Genomic DNA, 25,943 nt, shown 5'->3' on the forward strand with positions numbered 1-25,943 from the left:
AGAGCTTCGTGGAAGAGGGAGAGGGGGTAATCTGTTCTGAAAATGTCTGTCCACGCTCTCCAGGGGACCATCGGTGACCTTGCCTACAGGAATGTTCCTGGAGCTGCACTGCCATTTCTGTATTATGGAGGAGATAAATGGAATTACATGGTTCTAAAGAGAAGACCCAGAAGTTAGGGCAAGGGCAAGACAGAGAACAGAAGCTGTGTTCTGCATCCAGAAAGCTGAAAACCTAAGCCTAGCATCCCTAGTTTCCCTGTAATCTCAGCTGATCTAATCTCAAAACATTCAGCTTCCACAAACCTTTCACAGCCTTCTTGTATGTCCAGTCATTCTCGTTAGGACAAAAAAATGTCATATACCATGACTTTATCCAAAAATTCTCTTTCCTTAACCTTCCTTACCAAGAATAAATTCTCATGCTTATAGGTTCCTTTCTCATTTTCTCTCCTATCTACTGGTTTAATTTACAATTTGAAGTAATCCTTTAAAATCTTTTAAATTAACAGAGAACATTTTTAATAAGAGAACATACACACAGAACACAATGAATACTATATTTTTATCTGAATTATTTATTTTCCTGGCCAGCAAATACAAGCACAAATGTATATTAAAATTCTGAAAATATTTTTCCTTTTTTGAAAACAAATTTAAAGCAGATTATCTATTAAAATCATGTGACCCAATGAGCATTTGAATTAATACAATTTTTGAACCACTAACTCTGTACTGGCTCACTTTGATATAACAGCTTAAAATTACCCATATGTGGAACTAAGACAACATTACCTAGAAAACAGTTACATAACCCAGAGATCTATTAAGTGGCCATTTCTAACTCAATCCCAAGGAGTACTGAGGCCAAGCAGTGCTGCAGTCATGGCCTTACTTTGATGGGTCAGTGATTGGTGGCTTGATTTGATGGCTCTTCAGGGGGGTTTTATTGCACTCATCCTTGAAGCACAAGTCTTCCAGCCCTGGATGGTTCTGATGGGGTGGTCAATCAGCAAGGAAGGCAGATGTGGCACTTTGGCTTTGTGGAGGACAAAGGGAGCCTGGACAAAGGGAGGATGGAGTGAAGGGCAGCAGGTAGTGAGTGCCCATGAACAGGGGCCTTTCCATTCCATCCGAGTTGCCCTGGCCAGGAATGGCCAGGCGCCCTGGCACAGTCAAGCTGCTTCCTGAGGACCAGAGACAGAGAAGGAAGGGTCAAGAGTGAAGAGTACTCTAAAATGCTAGAAGCTGTCTAGGTCCGATGTGTTAGATTTATCCCACGTTAGATGTGCCAATAACTGAGCTTATTCCATAAACAATTTGAATGCTGGCCTGTTTCTTCTGGTTTTATTCCTCTCACTCAGAAACGGTAATGATTCTCTGACCCTCTGGAAATATTTAATGCTTATACTCTTACTTTCTGTACCCAATTTAATTCATCATAAGGTAGTACTGATGTTAGCATATTAACCTGATTTCTTCCTGTTCTGATCCATTCAATCTGGAAAGATTTCCAGAGTTTCCTACCAAGTCCTAAATACGTAAATTGCCATTACTTTGGGAAGAAAAACCTCTCTTATTGTTAGACTGCATTATGGTGAAATTTCATTTCAGGAAAACATGGGCTTCTGTTGCTTTGTGTTTTTTTTTTCCTTGATTTGTTTTTTCCAAGCATTTTTTAAATTAATTTTTCTTCGTTTACTTGAAAAAAAAGTTTTATATACAATTCCGGTCCATATTTACAATCTACTTCAGAGCCAAACCTTAAGCTATGTAGAATTTCCACTGCAATTAAGACTAGTGTTTAGTTATAAATAACCTTCAAAAAGACATATTCCATATTACACTGTCAGCTACATCACAACCTGTGGTGAATGTAAGCTTCTGTACAGCAAAATAAAAATTTTAAATGCACTGAAAAAAAGGAAAAGAGTGATCAGGGGGCCAATGATGCGTGTGAATTCACCCAGATGGGCTGCTGCTGCCTATTGCACCACACAGTGGAGCTTGGCTCCAGTCAGAAGAGAAGTCCCTGAATGGGCAGTGAGTTTATTACTTGAGAGATGAAAATTCACTTGGCAAGTGAAAAGCTCTTTAGAGGTATCACTGCACTATATAATGTACAATGTACTGGTTGTAGGATACATCAAATTACCAAAGATAGTAATGAGTATACAGATAAAAATAAAAATAAATTTTAATTTTAAAAAATTACAATAATAAATTGCTAAAAGTTCAGAGTCCAGGACTATGTTAATTGTCTATTGCTATGTAATACGTCACTCCAAAATTCAGTGGCTACATTAACCCTTTTGCTATCTCTTTGGATGTCTTTGGGTCAGGTTCTAAAATGTCTCCGCTGGAAGATTTTGGCCTAGGGTTTTTCTTGTTGCAGATAGCAGCAGCATCTGGAACAGCAGGATTCAGCAACACAGAGAGCTGACCCCTTTCTTTCTCTTTCTTAGTCTCAGGACTTCTGTAGGTGGCCCCCCAATAGCCTAGTTTAAGCTTCCTCATAAAATGGCAGCCTCCAGTCTGCTTATATGGCAGCTTAAGACTTTTTACAATGGCCAAAAAAAGAAAAGGGGGTGGGGGTGTGTGTGGGAAAGCTACATCATGGTTAACCTTGGATGGAAAGGAAAAGTTTATGTCCCAAAAAGCCTAGCCTCAGAAAGCGTGCAATGTCACTTCCACTACCTTCACTTGGTTGTAAGTCACAAATACACCCATACTGAGAGAACTGGTCTGTACTGGGAGCACATGACACTACAAATAATATTGCTACCCTCTTTGTAAAAAAAATTCAAGAAGTTACTATAAAGAATGTATAATCCAGGCTACAAGAATTACATAACTTGTAATTAATTATCACATGAAAACATGCTGAACCTGGGAATAAGGAATTTTAAATGGAAACTACAGTGAGACACCACCACACATCTATAGAATGACCAAAACCCAAAACTCTGACATTGCTAAATGCTATTGAGAATGTGGAGCAACAGGGACTCTCATTCATTGTGGTACGGATGCAGATCATGCAGCCCCTTTCAAGGCAGCTTAACAGCTTCATACAAGACTAAATATACACACACTTGCCATATGCTCCAATAGTTTCTGGGCACATATGGGAACTCTCTAAACTTTTACCCCAATTTTGCTGTGAACTTAAACTGCTCTAAAAATAAAGCCTATTTGAAAAAAGAAAGAGATTTAGGTTAACAGATGTTCTTGAGTGGTACTAACACATCCTACCAATGAACAACTAGAAAGGAGGAGCTCAAAGAATTTCAACATATGGCTGGCGCCACGGCTCACTTGGCTAATCATCTGCCTGCGGCGCCAGCACCCAGGGTTCTAGTCCCTGTCGGGACGCCGGATTCTGTCCCGGTTGCTCCTCTTCCAGTCCAGCTCTCTGCTGTGGCCCGGGAAAGCAGTGGAGGATGGCCCAAGTGCTTGGGCCCTGCACCCACATGGGAGACCAGGAGGAAGCACCTGGCTCCTGGCTTTGGATCGGCATAGTACGCCGGCTGTAGCGGCCATTTGGGGAGTGAATCAACAGAAAAGGAAGACCTTTCTCTCTGTCTCTCTCTCACTGTCTAACTCTGCCTGCAAAAAAAAAAAAAAAAAAAAAAAAAAAAAAAGAATTTCAACATAAAGAAATAAGGAAATAGAGATGCTAATTAACTGATTTGATCAGTTGACACTGTACACATCTGCTGTACCCCATAAAAATGTTTAAATGTTACATATTTAAAAATAAAACATGTCACATAAGACGCCATCATCCCCCAAATAAACTTACCAGCTTTCTATTGTTTGGACATCAGTTTGAGTGTCTCCCAAAGGCCCACGTACTAGGTACTTGGTAACCAAAGTCTTATATTATTAAAACCATTGTTCATGGAGTAAAGACAAGGATTTGGCCTGGTTACACTGTTTAGTAGATGCGCCTAGTAGGAGGTCGTCAAGTCACTGGGGAGGTGGCTTCAGCACACCTTTCTCACGAGAGGGTTGGTTACAAAGGGTAAGTTGGGCCTCGCTGCTCTCTTTGGGTTGTAGCTCATGCCATGGTTCTCCATTCACAGAAATTCTAACATCTATCCCTTAATCAGACTCCAGATCGATGGGGCCACATGATCTTAAACTATGAACCTCTAAAACCATGAGCCAAATAATCCTCCACTCTTCATACATAGCTTTTTGCAAGTATTTTCATTGTAGTAATGAAAAGCTGACTAATACATACATAGTCTCAAAACCCCGTGATATTTTATTTTGAAACTTGACCAGATAATTTTAAATTTGACCTTAAAGAGTAAATTATTAACCTGAGGATTTAATTAAACAGTCAAAGGTCAAGGGAAATTACCAGCTTCCTAGGAGTTCTGTTAGGACTGAGAGAATTCACAAAGATAGAGCACTCAGAAAATATCGACAATAACAAGCACTCAATAAGTTTTGCTATTCCTACTACTGTTCCATTGAAATAATAGCTCTCCTCGAAGTAGAAAGGCGAATGAGAATGGCTGAAGGTGAACTATGTGAAACTAATGTTTTTCTAGAGTAAAGGAAAAGAGAAAAGTAGTTTGATAAGTAGAGGGGAAAACCAAAATCCAGAGGGACAGTTTCAAGATAAAAGAAAAAGATCATATTTGTGTGAATGTAAGAGTCAGAAAGAGAGGAGAAAGTTACAATATATGAGAGCTGGAAGGTAATTTCTGGGCCCCTACCTTTGACTAGGAAATGAAATATATGAATGGATCACACAAGGAGAGGGTTGGCCCTGGTCTAGAAGTTTATCCTACTCTCAAAACAAAGGACAGCCTCCATGGCCACAGAAGCTGGGAGAGAAGGGTATAGCCAAGCTCTGTGGATCAGAATTCCAAGAACACACATTCTAACAAGGTCCCTAAATGATGGTTATTCTCAATAGAATTTAAAAATCATGCTCCATACTAACACATTCATTTCTTCTATGGGGAAAACGAAGACCCAAAGAAACACAGATAATTGCCCAAGGTCAAATAACTCTCCTGTAGCATAAGGAGGATAAGTCTCCAGGCTTTTCTTGTTTTCACTATGCAAAATAAATCAGTGAAGAAAAAAAACACCATTTGCTGGAGTTACTAAAGGCTATTCCATAACACTTAGTCTTGGATTTGATAGAGACTATGTAAATCAAATTTTCAGCTTTTATAATTCACTGTGAAATATGACACTAAGCTAATGATATTAAAACTTAAATTGAAGAAGAATTACTCTCAAACTCAATACACACAAACATGAATAGTTGCCTTTATTGCACACAAATAATTCCACTTGATTTCAGTTCAGCATGACTCATGCCCCCATAAGAGGGGGAAAAATGGGACTTTTATATCATTCATTAAACCGTATTGATTGGCTCAGGACATAATTTTCTAGTTCCTTACTAGAACTTTTTTTTCTGCAATGGAGACTAAATTAGTGACGTATCCACATTACACTCACTCCTAAGAATTATTTTCTACATGGATTAGACACATGTATACTTGGCAACACACTTTTTAATGAAGAATCTTGGAAGTCTAGAATATAAAGCCCTCTCATATTAATATTTCTGTAGTAGAAATTTGGAATATTTTCTTCCATGTGTTGTAGGAATGTGTTTCCAAGTCCTAGCCCTCATGTGGAATAAGATTTCAAAGTAGAGGCATAATTAAGGTGCATAAATGAGAACAGGACTTACTTAAAGTTGGTGAGTGAGTATAATTCAGGCATGCAGGCAGGCCATCCCATGAGAGGGCCACAGAGCTGCCCACAAGGAGAAAATACAAGGAGAGAGTACATGAGAAGGCAAGAGAAGGCCCAAAAGATGAGCCTCTCTCATGTCCAGTGGTATCAGTTACAGAGTAGAGGGTGGTGCCGTAACTGGGTATACCAACAGGATGGAGTCTGAGTGGAGTTTAGTGTGTGTGAGGTTTTCTGGGAGTTTCATGGCATTTTCATGTGTAGTTGAGCTTACCCATTTTCAAGATAGCATCTCCTTCCCACTTCCAGAGGAGACTCAGATGCATCATGGGAAAGTGGGCATACTGGATTGGCATGTAAGGGGATGGAGTTAAAGCACAGTGTTGTGAGAAAGAAACTGTGGGAAATCTTCTAGCTCATTTTCCCCTAATTCGCTGCCTTTCCCAGGCCCCATATTACATGCACCACTACCACCCTCTCATAAGAATCATAGAAAAAATGTGAAATGCCAATATGGAGAGAATGAAGTAGAAAGATAACAACTTAAATCCCAAGCAGCTGAAGATCAAGAATATGAAGTATCTGAGAAGCGACCTATCCATTCACCAGGCTTAAAAGTCAATGTGTAGTGTGGGAGATGATTTCACTGTGCACGCATGTGTGTGTGTGCGTGCGTGTGTCTGTGTGTGTGTTAGTGATGAGATATCAAAAACTTTATCAATGGAAAGTTACGTCCTCCATTATTTACACATGCACATATAAAGAAACACACATGTGTTCTGGCACCGATCACGAGCATAATTTACCCTTGCACTAATGTCAGCACTCAGTGATCTTTTAGCAACGAATTCTGTCCCTCTAGTGACTATTTATGTAACTGTCAATGTTGTTGTTTGTAACACCTCAAGGAGGGTCACCTGCAGAGGTAAAGCCACTGCCACACTCAACCATCTCTCCTTCCAAGCACAAGGCTGCTGAGAGTGCAAGGGGCTTGCAGACCTGAGGGAAGGAGACACGGGTGAGACATACATCAAAATCAAGACAAATTATCTGGGATCAGAGCATTCTGCAAAGACCATGCAAGCCATTCACCAGGGGCTGAAGTGAAGTTTCTGAGCCAAGCCCAGAGACATCTTCTATGCATAGAATTCTTCCCTAAAATTAAACCCTACATCCTATAAAGACAAGGACCACAGATGGGTTTGTTCAATGTTGTAGCCACAGCATTTAGCACCGTGCCTGATTCACCACAGGCACTCAAAACACTAGTGATGAATTCATGAGTAAATGAATGAAGGAATGAATAATGACTGTCTCCTCTGAGTGGCAACTGGTCGACCCAATTGGCTTGATTTCTCTTAAAAAGCATTAAGGAATGTTACTGCTAGGAATATTACAAAGACAACAGCAAGAAGTGGTAAAGCCAAAGTCATGACTTCAGGAGAAATAATGAAGTTAAATTGGGAGTAGTGTGGAATCAATAAGAACAAAGGCCAGGAAGCATCCGGACTGAGGGCAGGAGGAAACCAGGGCAGATGCAGAAGTGCAGTAGATAGATGAAGCAGAGAGGCTTCCCCGGGCTGCACTTTTCTCCCAGGGCCACTGCCAAAGAATTAATGACTGGCCTTCAGCAGAGGGCTATATAAATCTCACCCCTGAGCAAATGAGGGATACCTGAGGTCAAAGAATAACAAGAAGAAACAAGACAGGTCCCTCTCGATGAAGTGGGACCAGCTCTGTGGTGAAATGAACCAGCTCCCTGAGGGATCAGGCTGGACAACTAACTCCTTCTCTTCAGTCTCTAGGGAGCTGGTTCTCGGCACTCACACACACAAACTGCCTCAGGTTCTGCTTCTAGCACATGAACCTCACACTCCAGACACCTGCTAGGCACCAGAGCCAGCACCAGGCACCAGGAGCGTGATGAGGGGCAACGGAGGCTCAGCTCTGCCACCTGCAACTTCTAAGTCCGGTAGAGGCTAGGAGATAGACATCAAACAAAAACTTAACAACAAAATAGTATTTAATTGTAATTTCCCCTATTTTGATGAAGGAAAACGACACCATCACCAAGAGGCAGCAGCTGGAAAACTATAAAATTGTCAAGTCAGCTACAAGATTCCAAATGGATGATTAAATATTAGATTTTTCCACTGAGTTTGTTAGATGATTGAAGCACAAAAGAGTACATTTTGCTCTTCCTTATGTGCCATTTATTGAAGGTAGCCCCAGGCTCCTACCTCAAATTCAGGGTGTTGCTTCCTTTCCGGAACAAACAGCACTTCTTCCTCTTCTGCTAATTCAAAGAGATATAGTCTGAATGAGAGACTCCGTAAACTTCTACTCAGTTTTGTCACATGTGTGTGGGAAATACAATCAATAAAAAGAAAACTTGTGCATAGATTCCAGAAAAAAGGTCATGAAAACCCAATGCGTGCAGGACCTCCTACAACTTTAGTGACGCTCATGCAACTTGCACACTCATAAAAGAGGTAAGGAACTAAGAACATCCCTGTGAAACCAAAATGCCAAGAAGGCAGAGCTGTGGCAGTGTCCTGACGAGGCATGTTCTTCCCAAGCCAACTGGATGAGCAACTGTGACGACTGAGTAAAAGTACTTTCAAGTTACTTTTGATTAGGCGAGAAAAAGCTGACCTTAGATCTATGTGAGCCCAAATAGTTTAATTTTAAAGGAGATATTTGAATATAGGTGCATGAGAATGGGGCTTCGGTGAACGTGCAGTGGGATTTTTCCTAGACTTCTGAAACTCTGTGGCATCTTCCTTCCTCTGAGAGACACAGTTTACTGTCTGCTTCTCTCAGGCTTCCTGTTCTGGAAGTGTTCCACGCGTGGAAACTTCCCGAAGGAGTTCACCGTTACTGATCTCCAGCCTCGAATCTATGCCCAGGAGGAAGGTTTTAAACTACTGCTAGTATTTATCAAGTCAGATCACTCTCTGAGTAGAAATGTTAAAGGCTTTTAAAGCATGGTAATACCACTAATTTCATTTGATTTTTCAAACTAATAGTGCTGGGCCTCTGCTTTTCTTCATGACACCCAAATCAACTAAGCATAAACTTCCCTTATTAGAGGAGCTATAAGAGAAGGAAAATGATGAGGACAGTGACAATTGCAGGGGTGGAGTATCATGGGCTCTGAACTCCAACAGACCTGGGGCTACACCCCAGATTTCTCACTGACAACCTGAGTAAACCTGAACATGTATGTAAGATGGGGATAATAATAGGGCTGACTAATTGAGGATTAAATGATCATGACAATGATGATTAAATGTGTTCTTCAATGCACAGCACTTGGTACACTGCTCATCATAAAAGTGTCCAGCACCCTCCCTCATTTACTTTCAGTCAGTAGATCAGATCGTTATGAGTATACACTGTGTGCCATGCACTGCATCTTCTTGCACTTAAGAGCTCAACTTCCCAGTTGAACACCATGTAGACATGATGATGGTGGTGCTAAAGGTGCTGATGACTGTGATGGAGGGGATGATGCCACTGAAAACACAGCACGAATCATAAATTAGTATGTGTCTCTAGCACCCCTAGTGATTCACTCCTCAAAGTTTCATTTCAAATATTCTTAAAAGCTGGTCAGTGTTATAATTGAGATTTGACTCACTTTGGAGGATGAAACTGAGCTGAATTTTATCCCCTATTCTATAGCCACAAAGGGCTTCCTCAGCTAATTAATGCTATAAACAAGATGGGAGGGAAATTTTGCCTGCATCAGAGAACAGCTATTTCTAAGCACTTTCGCCTATAATTTTCAGACAAGCATTATAATTGCGAAGTAAGCAGAAGCCAGCATTGCTAAGCTGGGCTTTGTACTCATTACCGATCGCCATTATCTTCTCATCAGAGCTGGTCTTAGAGTTGGCAAAAGCCTGCTCAGCCTCATCCTGGTCAGTGTGCTCAAATGCAATGGAGCAAAATGCCATAAAGATTATGTACTGCACTCATTCCAAACTCTAGAACAACGCACCTGCCTCTGCAGTCTGCCTGCCTAGGGTCAAGTTTAATCAGGTCCACCTTGGTCCTTCCTCAAGACCCGTCTGCTCTGCAACATGTGGTGATAACAGCACCTCTCCAGTAAAGTTATTATCAGACCTAGATCATTTCATGGTGGCCTCTAACAAGCACGTAACAAAACTGAGCTGCCACTATTTAACATCCTGATAATCATTATTCTAACCATCAAATGAAATCACAGTGGCTAAGAAAATAGCTTTAAGTCGACAGAGACAAAAAAAAAGGATCCTCCAGACAATCAGAAAAAGTGGCAAAAGTTATAAATATCCATGTTCAATCTTACTTTTAAATATTACACTAACATATGCAGAAGAAAAACCACATGGTTTCCTTAAAACATGAAAAACACATCAACGTCCTACCTTGTAAAAGAAATGAATGAGGCCCTCTTCGTCCCCTCTCCACATACCAGGCTGGCACTCCCTGTTCTGCCCCTCCCACTCGCCTTTCTAAAATGGCCCTTGCTGTTTTGTTCCTTGTACCATTTTCAAAGTTCCCTCCTTTCCTGCTCTCCTGGTGCCCCCATTGCTAAAGGCAGCCCTCCTGCTGTGCTTAGCCCTGCTCCCCACACACCCCCTGCACTTATATACCCTCACCCTTCTTGCTCCACTTCTAGAGGAGGAAGATCCACTTTTTCTGTGTGCACTGCCAGTGGTGAGGGATACAGTGTTGCTCGGGTGGAGCTCTCTAAGTCTCCACGAGCTACCACAAATCCAGCAGTATGGAATGCTTTTGGATGATTTCCTTAAAGGAATTTCTGAATTCTGTTAGCTCTACCTTCAAAGCATATCCAAAATCTCATCACTTCTTACCACCTCCATGATTGCCATCTTGACTGAAGCCAGTATCATTTCCTTTGTGGTTTATTGCAAAGGATGGTAAAGCACATGACAAAACCCGGATCCAGAGGAAGATGTATCTAGTTCTAGATCTCAACAAAGTATTAAAAAGTTATGTGGAACCGATAATCCACGATGGCTGAATAGGGTGGAGCCACATGACTACAGCTGCCCTAGGAAATGCTGGGAGCCACCGTCTTCCCAAATCAAGGTAGGAAGATGCTGCCGCACACCCTGCCACCTGAAGCTTTAGCTGAGGGAGAATTCTAGTCCCCCACTGATATGACTTGTGCCTGGAGAGCTGGCGGGACCTGAGCAACTGCTGGGCTGAAGAGAGCCACACTGCCTCCTTCCCCTCCCTCACCCCCATGACCATCAGGCATGGCTTTGAAAAACTGCAAAACTGATCTCTGCTCTACTGCTATCAGAAGCAATCAGAGTCAGAGTCAGGGTAACTGTGGGGCAGAGGACACAACCCCTCAACCTGCAAATGTGGGAGTTGGGGGCCATAGGCACCAGAGATACGCTCGCTCACTCCATGTGATCCAGGGGAATTCTCCTTAGCTTCTGAGGGCGATCAGCAGCAGCCCATAAAAAAAAGTACTTCCACCCTGGGACACCTGGGTAATGACCCCATTGTACCCTGCAACACTAGGACTGGAACAATCAGCTCTAGTTTCCCCAGTCCCCCTGGAATCTATCCTGTGGACCTAAGGAATAACTTACCTGCATTCCCCATCTCTGCACCCATAGCTACCAGAGAAAAATCTCCTCCATACTTTGTAGTCACCTTGTGGGACTCAAGCAGGGTTCAGTTCACATTCCGCAGTCCCAGGGCTAGGGCTGTTGGTATTACAGGCTGCAGCACCAGTTGAACTCTCCTAGCAGGACCTGAAGAAGGGTCCATCCACATTACACAGGCCTAAAGCCACAGAAATTGGTGCTACACACTCCAGCATCACGGGATGGACAAGGGGACAGCCCACTTTGTCGCCCTCAGCACCAAGAACAAGGCCCTGGGTAACACAATCTCCAGTGTAACTGACACCAAACTCTCTGTGGACTGAAGATACACACCCTAGAAAACCCCCACGTTCGTATCAAAATCACATTTTTACCTCTGCAAGCTGCAAGAGACTAGACTACTGAATAACTTATAGACAAAACTGACATTGATTAAATAAAGAAAATTACTGAGGCTCCCCTTCTGGTCTCACCTAGAATCAAAGCCAAAGCAATAACCCAAGGGATATCCTGCATTCTATACTCCATGAAGAAGGGACTATTACACCAGCTGCACAGACACTGACGTAGGGAAACATGAAGAAGCAAGGTAGCTTGACACCTCCAAAAGAATACAACAGTTATTGGCCAGCGGCGCGGCTCACTAGGCTAATCCTCCACCTAGCGGCACCGGCACACCAGGTTCTAGTCCCAGTAGGGGCGCTGGATTCTGTCCCGGTTGCCCCTCTTCCAGGCCAGCTCTCTGCTGTGGCCAGGGAGGGCAGTGGACGATGGCCCAAGTGCTTGGGCCCTGCACCCCATGGGAGACCAGGAGAAGCACCTGGCTCCTGCCATCAGATCAGCACGGTGCGCCGGCCACAGCGCGCTGGCCGTGGAGGCCATTGGAGGGTGAACCAACGGCAAAGGAAGACCTTTCTCTCTGTCTCTCTCTCTCTCTCTCTCTCACTGTCCACTCTGCCTGTCAAAAATAAAAAATTAAAGAAAGAATACAACAGTTATCTGGAATTAGATCCTCATCCAAAGTATGAAACTCAGATTAGAAATAATGATTGTAAGAAAACTCAATGAGAAACAAGAGAACCCATTGAGACAAATTAAAGAAATGATGAAATCAACCAGTGATATGAATGAAATATTACTGAAGGGATGCAATAATTAAGAAGAACCAGATAAAATATAAATAAAAATATGATTGAGGGGGGCTGGCACTGTGGCATAGTGGGTAAAGCTGCCACCTGCACTGCCAGCATCCCATATGCCCATTGGTTCAAGTCCTGGCTGTTCCACTTCTGATCCAGCTCTCTGCTATAGCCTGGGGAAGCAGTAGACATGGCCCAAGTCCTTGGGACCCTACACCCCCAGAATAAGCTCCTGGCTCCTGGCTCCAAGTTAGCTCAGCTCTGGCTGCTACAGTAATTTGGGGAGTGAACCAGTGGATGGAAGACTTTCTCTCTCTCTCTCTATCTCTCTCTCTCTCTCTCTCTCTGGCTCTAACTCTCTCTGTAACTCTGTCTTTCAAATAAATAAAATAAATCTTAAAATATAAAAAATATGATTGAAAGTTTTAACAGCAGAATAGATGAAATGAAGGAAAGAACTTCTGGCCTCAATGACAAGACTTTTGAAATAAACCAAATCAGACAAAAAATAAAGAGAAATAAATTAAAAACAATGAAGAAAGTCTATGTGAAATATGGGACAAATTAAAGGACCTGAAAAAGCAGTAGAAGATGGCCCAAGTCCCTGGGACCCTGCACTCACGTGGCAGAACCGGAGGAGGCTCGTGGCTCCTGGCTTTGGATCAGCACAGCTCCAGCCATTGCAGCCATCTGGGGAGTGAATCAGTGGCTAGAAGACCTCTTTCTCTCTCCTGCCTCTGCCTCTCTACAACTCTGCCTTTCAAATAAGTAAATAAATCTCTCTCTCTCTCTCTTTTTTTTTTTTTTTTTTTTTTTGACAGGCAGTGGACAGTGAGAGAGAGACAGAAAGGTCTTCCTTTTCTGTTGGTTCACCCTCCATTGGCTGCCGCTGCCAGCGCACTGTGGCCGGCGCACCGCGCTGATCTGAAGGCAGGAGCCAGGTGCTTCTCCTGTCTCCCATGCGGGTGCAGGGCCCAAGCACTTGGGCCATCCTCCACTGCACTCCCTGGCCACAGCAGAGAGCTGGACTGGAAGGGGGGCAACCGGGACAGAATCCGACACCCCGACCGGGACTAGAACCTGGTGTGCCGGCGCCGCAAGGCGGAGGATTAGCCTAGTGAGCCGTGGCGCCAGCCAATAAATAAATCTTTAAAAATGATAAAGAAATAGAAATGGCCAACAAATATATGGAAAAAAAAAGTTCAAGATCACTAGCTATCAGGGAAATGCAAATCAAAACCACAATGAGATATCACCTCACCCCTGTGAGAATAGCTATTATCCAAAAGAGAGAGTAACAAATGCTGGCAACAATGTGGTGAAAGAGAAATACTTATATACTATAGGTTAGAATATAAATTAGTGCAGCCATTGTGGATACAGTACGGAGATTTCTTTAAGTTAGAAATAGATTTGCTATATGAGCCTGCCATTCTACTACTGAGTATATACCCAAAAGATATCAACACACTGCAATAGATACCTGCACCACCATGTTTATAGCAGCATTGTTCACAATAGCCAAAATACGGTACCAAGGTGTGCATCATCAGAGTGCATAAAGACAATATGGCATATACATATACAATAGAATATTATTCAGCCATAAAAAAGAATGAAATTCTATCATTTGCATCAAAATGCATATCATGTTGAATGAAATAAGTGAGATAAAGAAAAACCACATTTTCCCTTATATGTGGGAGCTAAAACTTAAAAAATCAAAAGTAAAAAACAAAAAAAAAGAAAAATGCCTGTGTGTATCAGTATAGTTCCAAATAGTTTTGTTAAATTTTGTTTTATTTCATTTTCAAACCACTGGTTAAGAATGCTATAGTACCATAGTTTTAATGATCAATTATTATTTTTAATTTACTATATATGGGTAAGATGGTCATCTTTCCATTTGATTATTATGTATAGCCCATCCTAATTGCTGCTGAACTAGGGTCTTTTTACGTTTTACTTGTTAGAATTCTTTATTTAGTGAAGCATTAAGGCCTTGACTGTAATGTAAATTAAAATGCATCCCCATATTTGTTGTAACTCAATTCATAATAGCTAAGATATGGAATCAACACAGATGTCCATTAACTGAAGACTGGATAAAGAAATTAAGGTATATATACACCATGGGATGCTATACACCAGTTATAAATGAAATCCTTCATTTGCAACAAAATGGATGCAACTGGAAAATATTGTACTCAGTGAAATAAGCCAGTCCCAAAAAGACAAATATCATATGTTCCCCCCGATTTATGGTTACTAATAAATTACCTAAAAGGTAATCTGTAGCACTGAAATTGACACTGTGAGATGTGAGGACTTTGAACAGCCCTCATCTCAACTGCTGAGGAGGAGTTTTGTTTTGTTTTCTCCATACTATTTTTTGAATTCTTTGTTCAGTGTGAGGTTAATCTTATGAGTATAAAGTTAATTGAAAATAGATCTTTATAAAAAATAAGAATGGTATTAGGAGAGGGAGGAGGAAGAAGGGTGGGAATGCAGGCGGGAGGGAGGGCAGGGTGGGAAGAATCACTATGTTCCTAAATGTGTATATATGAAATGCATGAAGCTTGTATACCTTAAATAAAAGGTTTCTAGGTAAAATAAGTAAATAAGTGATTGAATATGAAAAATATCAAAAACACAAAACTTGAAAAGACCTGAAAAATTTCTTACCTCAAAAACTAAGAAAGAAAGAAAGCAAAGACAAAAGAAAGAGAGGGAGGGAGGGAGAGAGAGAGGAGGAAAGGATGTTGGGGTAGAGGAAGAAGGAAGAGACTACCATTATAATCTTAGAGCTGTATTTATGAACTACATTGAATCTGTTCACTTTGTATTAATATCACATTAACATGAAAAATAAAGGTTAAAATGGAATTATAAAATAAACAAAATAAAATAAATTAGTGAAACAACAAAAAGTTGTTTGCATCTAGGTTGCAAAAATTTTTATTTTCTTATTTTTTTTTATCAACATAGGCAGAGTTAGGAAAGAGTTGTATTTGTCTCAGTCAGATGTATTGATCCCTCTATAAATGCATTATCAAGCCAAGACGCACAGCCACCAACTGCTTTGCACTAGCTGACTTGGCAAGTAATCTAAGACCCAAGGGATTTCATTTGCAGTTTAAAAGTCCACTTTCAGTGCCAAGGTAATTCCATTAGGCTTTCAAACTGCATTCCTCTTTCAACTAAATCCAAGCTATCACACCATTAACTTACCAGGGGGTGAAACCTGAGGTACATATCTCTGAATTTTAAAATTCATCCATCTATTTTCCATAGCAGATTTCTTAGCTTCATCATTTTTCTTATAACCATTTAAGACAAGGAAAGCCTCCAGATTTGTTTTGAGATGAAGAAATTGTGCTATTAAATGTAGATCGTTCTAATGTAGTCATTTTCTCTTTTTTAGCAGAAAATATTTTGGCATTTTTGAACCAAACATCACAAGAGCCACCACACAAGTTTGTGTTTTTCTCCACCACACTTGAAGTTAGCAAGTGATTTGGAAAGGTCCCCAGTTACAAAGAGCCATTTATTTCACTCCAGGAAAATATCCCATTTGTTCTTCTCCCACTCTCTTCTCCCAAGTGAAGTTATCCTTATCCTTTGGGCACATCCAACATTTGAAACGTGTCATTTCATGTTGTTCTTTCTAAAATTATTTGGGACCTGGGCAGCTTCCCTCTTGCACTTGACAAATAATCATTCTTGAGTGAGAAACATAAGCAAGCTGAAATCGCTTCTATTACACCAGATTAAAGTGTGAAGCTGCCCCCCCGTGCTACAGCGGCACAGAAGTACAGCTGTGCCATGAAAGGCAAGGCACTGCATGGGAAACCCACCCAAGTCAGAGGTTCCCAGCCCTTGTCTGCCTCCCCTCACCAAAAGCAGTGGAGAAGGAACACTTCAAAGAAGCAAGAATCCTGGTCTCTGGGTTTCACAGCAGATGGAAAGGGACACAGAATTAATTGGAAGCCTGTTTCTCTTGATGAAATATGCATATCATATAGTCATGATTGAATGAAACTCCATGACCACAGGAACAGTTAGGACGGCAGGATCAAAGATGACTAATGCCAGGGATTTCACACGAATGGAAAGAAACCACGAGAGGAAAATATCTCCTCTACGCACATCTGTGTTTTACTACTGGGAAAAAATGTACACATGCCTGTAAATGTTGAAAATATTTTTAAAATTTGTATTAATTTATTTTACTTGAGAGAACCAGTGAGACAGAGAGATCAGCATTAGCAGAATGCTGGAATCAGGACCTGGAGGTAGGCATTGAACCCAGCAATGCTGACATGGGACACAGGTATCCCAACAAGTGTTCTAACCACTAGGCTAAACACTCACACATGTCTGTAATTTTTTATAATGACAATTTAGTTCTCTGAATGAAAACAAAGGTTTTATAAGTGATTTCAAAAAGTGTGTTGTGCCTCTAAGTAGAGTAGAAAAGGAAAGGCATTGCTCTACTGTCTATAACTATAGTAAGAATATTTTATGTTTTTAACAGCACCTATGATTTTATGAAATGCCCTTATTTTATCAGAATAATACAAGGTGCATGTTCATGTGTGGATGCAGGTGTGCATGTGTATGTATATAGTTTGTATGTATGTGTGTGTGTGTGTTCCCTGGCCTCATCCAAATCCCATTTCAGAGAAGTCTGGGCTGAAGCATGAAACTGAAACCCTGGATCTTTCCTGCAGTCCTGCGGATTCTATGCCCCATGCATCACAGGTCTGGAAATACTGCCTCACTCGCTGCTGGGCCCAAACAGCAAACCCCCCAACAAAGGTCTTGACCAAAAACTCTCCCTTGGTCCTGTGTAAGTACACCACATTGGCAGGTCGGAATAATCCTACACTGGGTGTATTTTTCTGGCAAGAAAATATTGACATTTTGCTATTGGACACTGTCTATGTTTCATCATCCCTGAAGGGATTCCTGAAGCTTGTGAGAGCACACTAACTTGTTAGGGCCAAACTAGCTTAACACAGTAAGAGCCACATTACGTGGTCGAAGATGAGATGCAGATTTTGTGACACAAGAAATAGGTCACACAATTTTTATCCCAAACAAATGGGGAGGGAAGGGAAGAGCACTTATGGGTATTGCTGTTTACTATGTGCCAGACCCTGATTTTATAGCCTCATGTGTACTTGCTCCACTTGAGCCCAGTACTATTAACTCCAACGTCGTTTGCTCATCATGAAGAGAGAAGTGAGACATCCTTGAGAAGTCTGAGTAAGGAGCTTCACAACACCACCTGCTGTGTGCTGCATGCCCCAGTGCACTGTCTGCACACAACCCACACTCAGCTCAGCCTGGGCGCTGCAGTTCCCTTCCAGGAATAATGCACAAAACAACAGACTGTGCTCTTCCCGGGGGTTCCTTCCACATCTGCACAATGATCCACAAGTTTGAATTTTTATTTGCAACATTCAGACAATCTCCTGTGATCCTAGGAGACCACTTCTGGAAGGAAGGCTGGCAGGAAAGGAGATTTTTTTCCAAAGAGAAGAATTTACCTAAATACCCTGGAGAACACTGAAGAGAAATCTGGAGACACATTCTGCTCACTGTTGATTAGAATGACTTTCTCTCCAAACCCTCAGTGTGAAATGGAAATGGGGAAAATGTTCAGGGTAACTTGATCCAAAGTATCTCTAATTGTATTTCTTGTTTAACTCTTATTCCAAAATATATGTTTTCCATTTTTTAAAGCACAGATATTTATAACAGCTGCCTTTTGTGAGTTTTGCTAGTTTAAATTTTTGGCACTTCAGACAGCAAATTCTCCAGGTTAAATACCAGAGATTTTTAAGGACCCCAAAATGTCAATAGCCTCAAAGAATCTAGCCCTCAGAAGTGTATCACAGGAAAACAATATTTAAATTCAGTATTTAGCACACTGACAGCACATCTAAGTGGTTCCCTAATGAAATAAATTAGGGAATAATAAATTTAATGAAATTAATGAAAATTAAAGACAAAGTAGTTCCTTTAGCATTTCCTCAATTAAATGTAAGTACAGGGGCCAGTGTTGTGGTATAGGGAGTAAAGCCACAGCCTGCAGTGCCAGTATCCCATACAGGCACCAGTTCAAATCCTGGCTGCTCCACTTCCAATCCAACTCCCTGCTAATGTGCCTGGGAAAATGGAGGAAGATAGCCCAAGTACTTGGGACCCTGTACCCACGTGGGAAACCCGGAACAAGCTTCTGTCTCCTAATTTCAGCCTGGTCCAATCCAGTCATTACAGCCATTTGAAGAGTGGACCACAGGATGGAAGTCCTCTCTGTCTCTCCTCTCTAACTCTACCTTTCACATAAATAAATAAATCTTTTTAAGTAAGTATAAATGTCATAGAGCATGAGTACATTCTACTCTCAGAAGCACCAGCAAAGACACGAGGTGACTAAGAAATGCATAATGCTAGCCACGGACACAGTACATTGATGGTCTCTGCAGAATTCAGCCTTGATGGGGCACCAAAAGGCAAGGAAGAGGGCAGCAGTTGGCACAGAGGCTGAGCCACTGCAGGCTAGGACAGTGCATCCCATGTCAGAATGCCTGGCTTCAAGCACTGGCTCTACTGGCTCCACTTTGAAATCCTGCTTCCTGCTAATGCACACCACAGAGGGCGGCAGGTGATATTTTGAGTGCTTGGATTCCTGCCAGTCATGTGGCAGTGTTTTCCATTGACAACGTGCAAATCGAATAAATAAAGGGTTTGAAATTGCTGGTCCCCAAGGTAGGTCCCTTTCAGTTCTCACAGCAGCTTAGGCAACAGTTACTGAAATGCGCATGAACAGAGGCAGGTGTTGTGGTGCAGCAGGTTAAGCTGCTGCATGGGACACGTGTATTCCATGTCAGAGTGCCTGGTTCCAGTCCCAGCTACTCTGTGCTCCTGATCCAGCTTCCTGCCAATGTGCCTGGGAGGCAGCAGATGATGGCCCACGTACCTGGACTGCTGCTACCCCCCTGGGAGACCCGGCCAGAATTCCCAGCTGCTGGCTCCAGCCTGGCCCAGTTCTAGCTATTGTGGGCATTTGGGGAGTGAACCAGCAGATGCAAGAAATCTCTCTGTCTCTCCCTCTCATTCTGTCATTCTACCTTTCAAATAAATAAATCTTTAAATATGCCTGAAATACATTAACTGATCTTAAAAAAGAAAGGGCTTTTCTCAAAAGGAACACGTGCACAGAGTTCTGTTTCAATGTTATCTCCTTGTACCTGAAGAGGGACACAGGAGCCCTTGGTTAAAACTGACTTTTCATTTCCTCTCTGTTTGTCAGTGCTTTCCCTGGCAGGCACAGGCACAGAGCCCGAGAGAAATTCTCCCCTGGAGTTTATCCAGGAGCTCTCCTGCAGCACGCTGCTCCTGCTCAAGGTTCAAGGTCAAACTCAGCAGCCTCTTTCCTCTCCTTCCTTAAGTGAAGCTGCCAAAAGAAATGACTCCTTCCCAAAATGCTTATGACAAGAAGAAAATATATGGTTAATTACTTAATTAAGTCACAAATGTACTGAAGTGAGACCACCATGAATATGTAAATTTGGTGAAGTCAAGTATATAGATTCAACAAGAAGCACACACCCCTGCCAAAAGAGTGCCAGATAGCCCACCTGCCATCCCAATCAGTGAGCATATGTGCCGCAGAAGCAGCAACTGGCCTCGTTTTCTTCCATGCTTGAGTATCTCTTTTCCATGAGTATCAGCTGGTCTTTCAAATAAAATATTTTTCAAACACATGGCCACAAAACTCAACCACGCACTTCAATATCTAGTCAAGGGAATTTGTGAATTTTTACCCTAAGACTTAATTATCATCCAACCCCCGAGAAAAATGTACCTACAAGATTTTATATGATGGATTCGTCTCAGATGACCTCTTGAAGCTGACATTGTGGTAGGGAAGATACAGTCATGTATACAATTCTAACATTAGGCAAAAAATCATATCTACTAATTAAAAGGAAATATAAAAGCTCAAAAAAGAAATATTCCTGCCACATCATGAAAAAATTCTTAGAGGAGGTGGCACGTGAGAAACATGTTCTAGGAGAAAAAGGGATTCTAAAGGAGAAAAGAGGGATGGAGCAGTACAACTTTATGCTAAAAGGAAATCACGTAAGTTAATCCATGAAAATAAGAAATTAGAGGGACCAACACTGTGGTGCAGAAGGTTGAGCCTCTGCCTGCGGTGCTGGCATCCCACGTGGGCTGAGGTTCAAGTCCCGGCTGCTCCACTTCACTTCCAATCCAGCTCCCTGATAATGGCCTAGGAAAGCAGAGGAAGACAGTCCACGTCCTTGGGATCCTGCATCCACGTGAGAGACCCAGAAGAAGCTCCTGGTTCCTGGCTTCAGATTGGCCCAGTTCCTGTGGTTACAGCCATTTGGGGAGTGAACCAGTGGATGGAAGACCTCTCTCTCTCTGTCTCTGCCTCTGCCTCTCTGTAACTCTGCCTTTAAAATAAATAAATAAAGTTTTAAAAAAAAAAAGAAAAAAGAAATTATAGTCTGTGTGGATGAAATAGACAGCATTCCAGTATAGCCAACATGCAGGAGGCATTAGAAACTTAAAAACAGTAAGAAAGTACATGTGGCAATATGGGCTTGGGCTCAAGCCTGAGAAGTCTCAGCTGGAGAGACTAGGCTTTGATGACAAGACTCAGTGTGCATAAAGGCTCAAACATAAAAGGTATGTGTGTCTCATTCATGTAATGGGCTCCAGTAGTTCCCGGTTGATGGGCATCTCTCCTCCACACGCTGATTTAAGGACACAGGCTCCTTCTACCTCGTGGCTCTACCATCACCAAAGGCGAGAGAGAGCCAATAGCCAAAATGGTTGTGTTTGCAGAGGTGAGTTATGGCTTTTACATTTTTAAAGAGTTTTAAAAGAAAAGAAAAAATGTAAACACACTATATTGATATAGACTGTTCCCACAATGCCTAAAATATTCACTACCTGGCCCAGGTCAAAAAGCTCCTGCTATAGGGGCCTCACTGGTTTCTGTATCTGCCAGTCTCAGCGAGAAGAATTAAGGGGCAGGACCCCAGATCCTTCGCACAAGCCTTGCCCCACGTGACACACATCACTTCTGTTTCTTCCCTGGCTCGGACTCAGTCACGTGGCCACTGCCAGCTATAGAAGGTTGGGACATGTAGTCCAGCTGGGTGTTTAGGAAGAAAAGGAAAGCAGTTTTTGGTGAACAGCTATTGAATCTCAGGACACCTGTTAAGAGGTCTAGATTCTTCAAAAACCCATGAGAGATGAAAAGGAAATTGACATGACACTTGTTACTGAAATGGTTGTAAGCAACCACTTGCTGGAAGCAGAATGAGGCCTTCTCAAGTCAGCGAGGTACTGACATGGGCTAAGTGCAGACGGCCTAGGCCAGTGTTTTAAAGTCACCTGTTTGTCAATTAAATATCTCCAGGAGTGAATCAGCACAGTGACTTTTACTCTCCAGAGAATACAGGCTACAGAGAATAATCAGGAGTCATGAGGATTTATACTAACAGGCTCCTTACGGGCTGGTCCATGAAAGAGATCAACAGTGCAGTACGGATTCATACACAAATTGATTTTGGTAGGGCAGGATGGAACCGACAACAGGGGAAACTGCTAACAGGGAAACTTCCCACAGGGAAGTGGCAGTGCAGGACCCATGTTACGAAATAAACACAAGCTTTGATCTCAGAATTGCCTAAGGACCAATCCCTACTCTGGCAGGAGTTGTGCAACTTTGAGAAAATCACTGTTTTCACGCATTTGGCACAGGAGTCAAGTCGCTGCCAGGGACGCCCACATCCCATACCAGTTCCTGTTTTCAGTTGCAGCTCCACTCCTGATTCCACTTCCTGCTAATGGGCCCTGGGAAGTGTCAAGTGACGGCTCAAGTACTTGGATCTGGGCCACCACGTGACAGAGCTGGACTGAATTCTAGGTCCTGGCCTTGGCCTGGCTGTTGAGGCCATTTTGGGGATTAAACCCAAGGGTGAAATATCTCCCTCTGTCTCCCTTTCTCTCTGTCTCTCTTTCAAATAAATAAGCAAAAACATTTTTATAGTAAAACTTTTCTTGCAAACTCTAATAAGAATTAATAATAACAAACATTAAACAGCTGACCCAGTGTCTGGCATAGAATAATACCTCAATAAATTTTAACTATTATCATTACTATCGTCATTGCTGTGTCCATTTAAGGCCTCTTTGGAATAAAAACAATGCCATTTGTATCCTAAAATGGCTTGCCAGTAACACATAATTTACAAACACGCTGAAATATGTGGTTACAATGTGCTCATTTATTTCAAATCTATAAGAGAAGCAGAAGTTCAAAAAGTAATTTCCTTAAAGAGAATTTGATGATCAATTGAAGAACAAGACTTTTAGCCACTAAACAGGATCCAGTTCATTACTCAGCTTAGTTGTTTTTCAAAACTTACTTTACCTTTAAACTCTTAGAAACTAATGGCTCTTAACTGAAGGTTGCATGTCGTCATCTTCCACAGTGAGATGCCTGCATTAGTCACAAGATACGCAACAAAAGGACAGGTTCATAAAGCAAACGTTTTGGCACTCTGTGACCTTCAAGTGAGACTTTCTTGCTTCACGAGAGAATCAAGATTAACTTAGTCTTAAAAATGTATTAATAACTTCATAACTTGACACGGAGCAGGCATTCAGTGAAGATCTGTTACTTTTGGGGGGGGGAGGCATTTAGCCTAGCAGTAAGCTGCCACATGGGACATCTACATCACATATCAGAGTGCCTGGATCGAGCCATGGCTCCACTCCACATTCTGGCCTCCTGCTAACGAGCATCCTGGGAGGCAGCAGGTGATGACTCAAGTGGCTGGATTCCTGCCACTCACACAGGGGACCCAGATTGAGTTCCTGGTTCCTGGCTTCAGCCTGGCCCAGCTCTAGCTGTTTCAGGCATGTGGAGAGTGAAGCAGGGGATGGGAGATATGTGCCTCTCTCTGTCTCTCCATCTGAATAAATAAACAAGTAAAAAGATGTGTTGCTGTTTAGTGAATGAAAGGCAGACACGGTTCTGTGCTTTTTAAGAACCTGTTCTAAAAGATCTCTGTTGTCTACCTCTGAAGTTGAAATGATTCCTTCCTTAAGCCGGGTGCCCTCAGAGGCAAACAGGTCTGCAAATGCTTTATTTCTGAGGCTACCCAGGAAAGATCAGGAGGGAAGCCAGGAAGTCAGGCCGGGAATGGAAGAGAAGAAATTCCCCAGTTTCTAATGAGTAGATGACTGCTGTAGCATCCCAGAATTTAAGACTGCTGGAAAGTTCTGGGAGACAGTATAGAACACGCCTCAGAGTTGCAGTGTCCAAAGGGATCCAGGGCACTTAACTCACTAGCAACTATTTCTAGGGAATGAGGCTATTAATACCCTGATGCTCTGCCCTGCCCTGCCCAGAACATTCCTATACCAAGAGAAGGCTTCTTGGGGGTGTCAAAGAACCGAGGCACTGACTTTGCCCAAATGTTCAGGGAGAATATTTGATGATAAAATGAGGCAAGTGCTATTATCCTTACTGACAGTTTACCAAAGAGGAAATATTGAAATATTTTTCTTCTGCTCTAACCCTTGCTGGAAGTTCCAATTGCCCATTATATCAAGGTTCTCCATTGACATAGAACCAATAGGATATATATGCAAATAGAGAGATTTGTATAAGAAATTGGTCACGCAATTCTGGCAGCTGACAAATTCCCAGCGTCCACAGGAGGGGTTGACAAGCAGTACACCCAGGAAAACCAGTGCTGTAGCACCAGTGGGATGGCAGCAGGCTTGGAACCCAGCAAGAAGCAATGTTTCTGTTGGAACTTAAAGGCAGGAACTGAGCTGACTTTCCATTCGAACGGCATTCGCGAGGAAGAACTCTCTCTTCCTTGGGGAAAGCTCGGGCTTTTTCTATTTGTACCACAGCTAACTGAATGCGATGCACTCACGGTACAGAGGCCAATCTGATCTACACAGGTACTGACTTAAATGTCAGTCTCCAGGGCAGGCATTTAGCCCAGTGATTAAGATGTCCACGCGCTACATACAGTGCAGTACCTGGGTCTCATTCTCAGCTGCAGCTCCCGGCTCCAGTTTCCTGCTGATGGAGACCCGGAGGGGTAGCAATGATAGCGTAAGAATCTGGGTTCCTGCCACTCTCCTGGAGATCTGAGTTTCTGCATTCCTGGCCACAGTCCCAGCCCAGCTGCAGCCACAATTTCTGCAGACTGGATGAGCTTGCTTGCGCTTGCTCACTCTCTCTTCCTCTCTCTCCTTCAGTCCCTCCCCTCCATCTTTCTCCATCTTTCTGCCTCTCAGACACAATTTTTTAAATGTCGATCTCATTCTCAAACATCCTCACAGAAACATTCAGAATAATCTTTGGCCAAACATTGGAAGATGACATACAATTAACCATCCCGCACATTTAGTGACTATAACAATCAGTGTTTTCCACATTCAGAATTGCAAATATTTAAGTTGTTTTGTGCTTCTGTACCAGGCAAAAACTAAACCAAGAGAAACATACTAGTCCCCATTGATGAAATACTTTATGACAACAGCTACACTTTGTGCTCAAATCTTTCCATCAGTCACATATGCAGGCAGGCTGGTCTTTGGGTCAAGGGTCACAGGTCTGCAGGCAAGGACACTCAGTTCTAGCAGCCCTAGATGAAGCTCAGTGGGAACGGAGGTCAAGGTATGCACAGCCTTTTATTATGAAATGAAGATAAGTTTCAGTAATGCATTGAGAAAGCAGAGGCCAGCCAGCCTGCTTATAGATGTACCCATTTCAGAATCAGCGACCTCCACAACCCCGAAATTCAAGTTCCCAAAAACATCTAAAGAGGTACTTCTGAATCTCGTTTATGACTGATGTTTTCATTATTTGTAAGATTTTATCTTTCTAAAAATTAACTGTTCCACCACAACTATCCCTGATACCCCTTGTTAAAACCCAAAAGGTCAAAGTCAAGATTTCAAAGTCAAGACTGTTTTACAGGTTTCTGTTCCTACTGAAAATCAACCCACGTGGGTGGCTGCATCCTTCTCACACCATCTCATGGAAACCTCACTGGCTAAACATGATCAACATGCTGTAGGTAGTCTGAGGCGGGGGAGGGGGCAGAGGAGGGTCTTTACTGTATTAGTGAAAATTAGTAAATTCTGTAGCACCAATATTTTTTGCTCCAAAAAAGGCATGTGGTGGATTTTTTCTGGAAGGCAGAGATTTTTGATTGGTTAGTATTATTCTAAACCTAGGTGTCATGTAAAAAGAAAAAATAGCCAGGCTCTCTTTTAAGCCCTGGGGAAGTAAGAGAAAGTAAAACAGATTAAAAATCCCTGCCGTCATGGGGTTTGCACTAAGACGCAGAGTAAG

General features: G+C 42.2%; 1 long non-coding RNA gene across 1 annotated transcript in view; it reads right to left on the bottom strand.

Annotated features, from left to right (window-relative positions):
• Positions 1 to 673: 673 nt before the first annotated feature.
• LOC149127191 (uncharacterized) overlaps positions 674 to 25,943 on the bottom strand; it is a 29,881-nt gene continuing 4,611 nt past the window's right edge. Inside the window, exons 2-3 of the long non-coding RNA XR_016233325.1 lie at positions 11,402 to 11,513; positions 674 to 1,184 (exon numbers count right to left, since the gene is read on the bottom strand). This is a non-coding gene — a long non-coding RNA (uncharacterized LOC149127191). The remainder of the gene's footprint in view (positions 1,185 to 11,401; positions 11,514 to 25,943) is intronic.

The sequence above is a fragment of the Oryctolagus cuniculus genome, chromosome 4 (assembly GCF_051225735.1).
Source record: "Oryctolagus cuniculus isolate XC-2025 breed Fujian yellow rabbit chromosome 4, ASM5122573v1, whole genome shotgun sequence".
NCBI lineage: Eukaryota > Metazoa > Chordata > Mammalia > Lagomorpha > Leporidae > Oryctolagus > Oryctolagus cuniculus.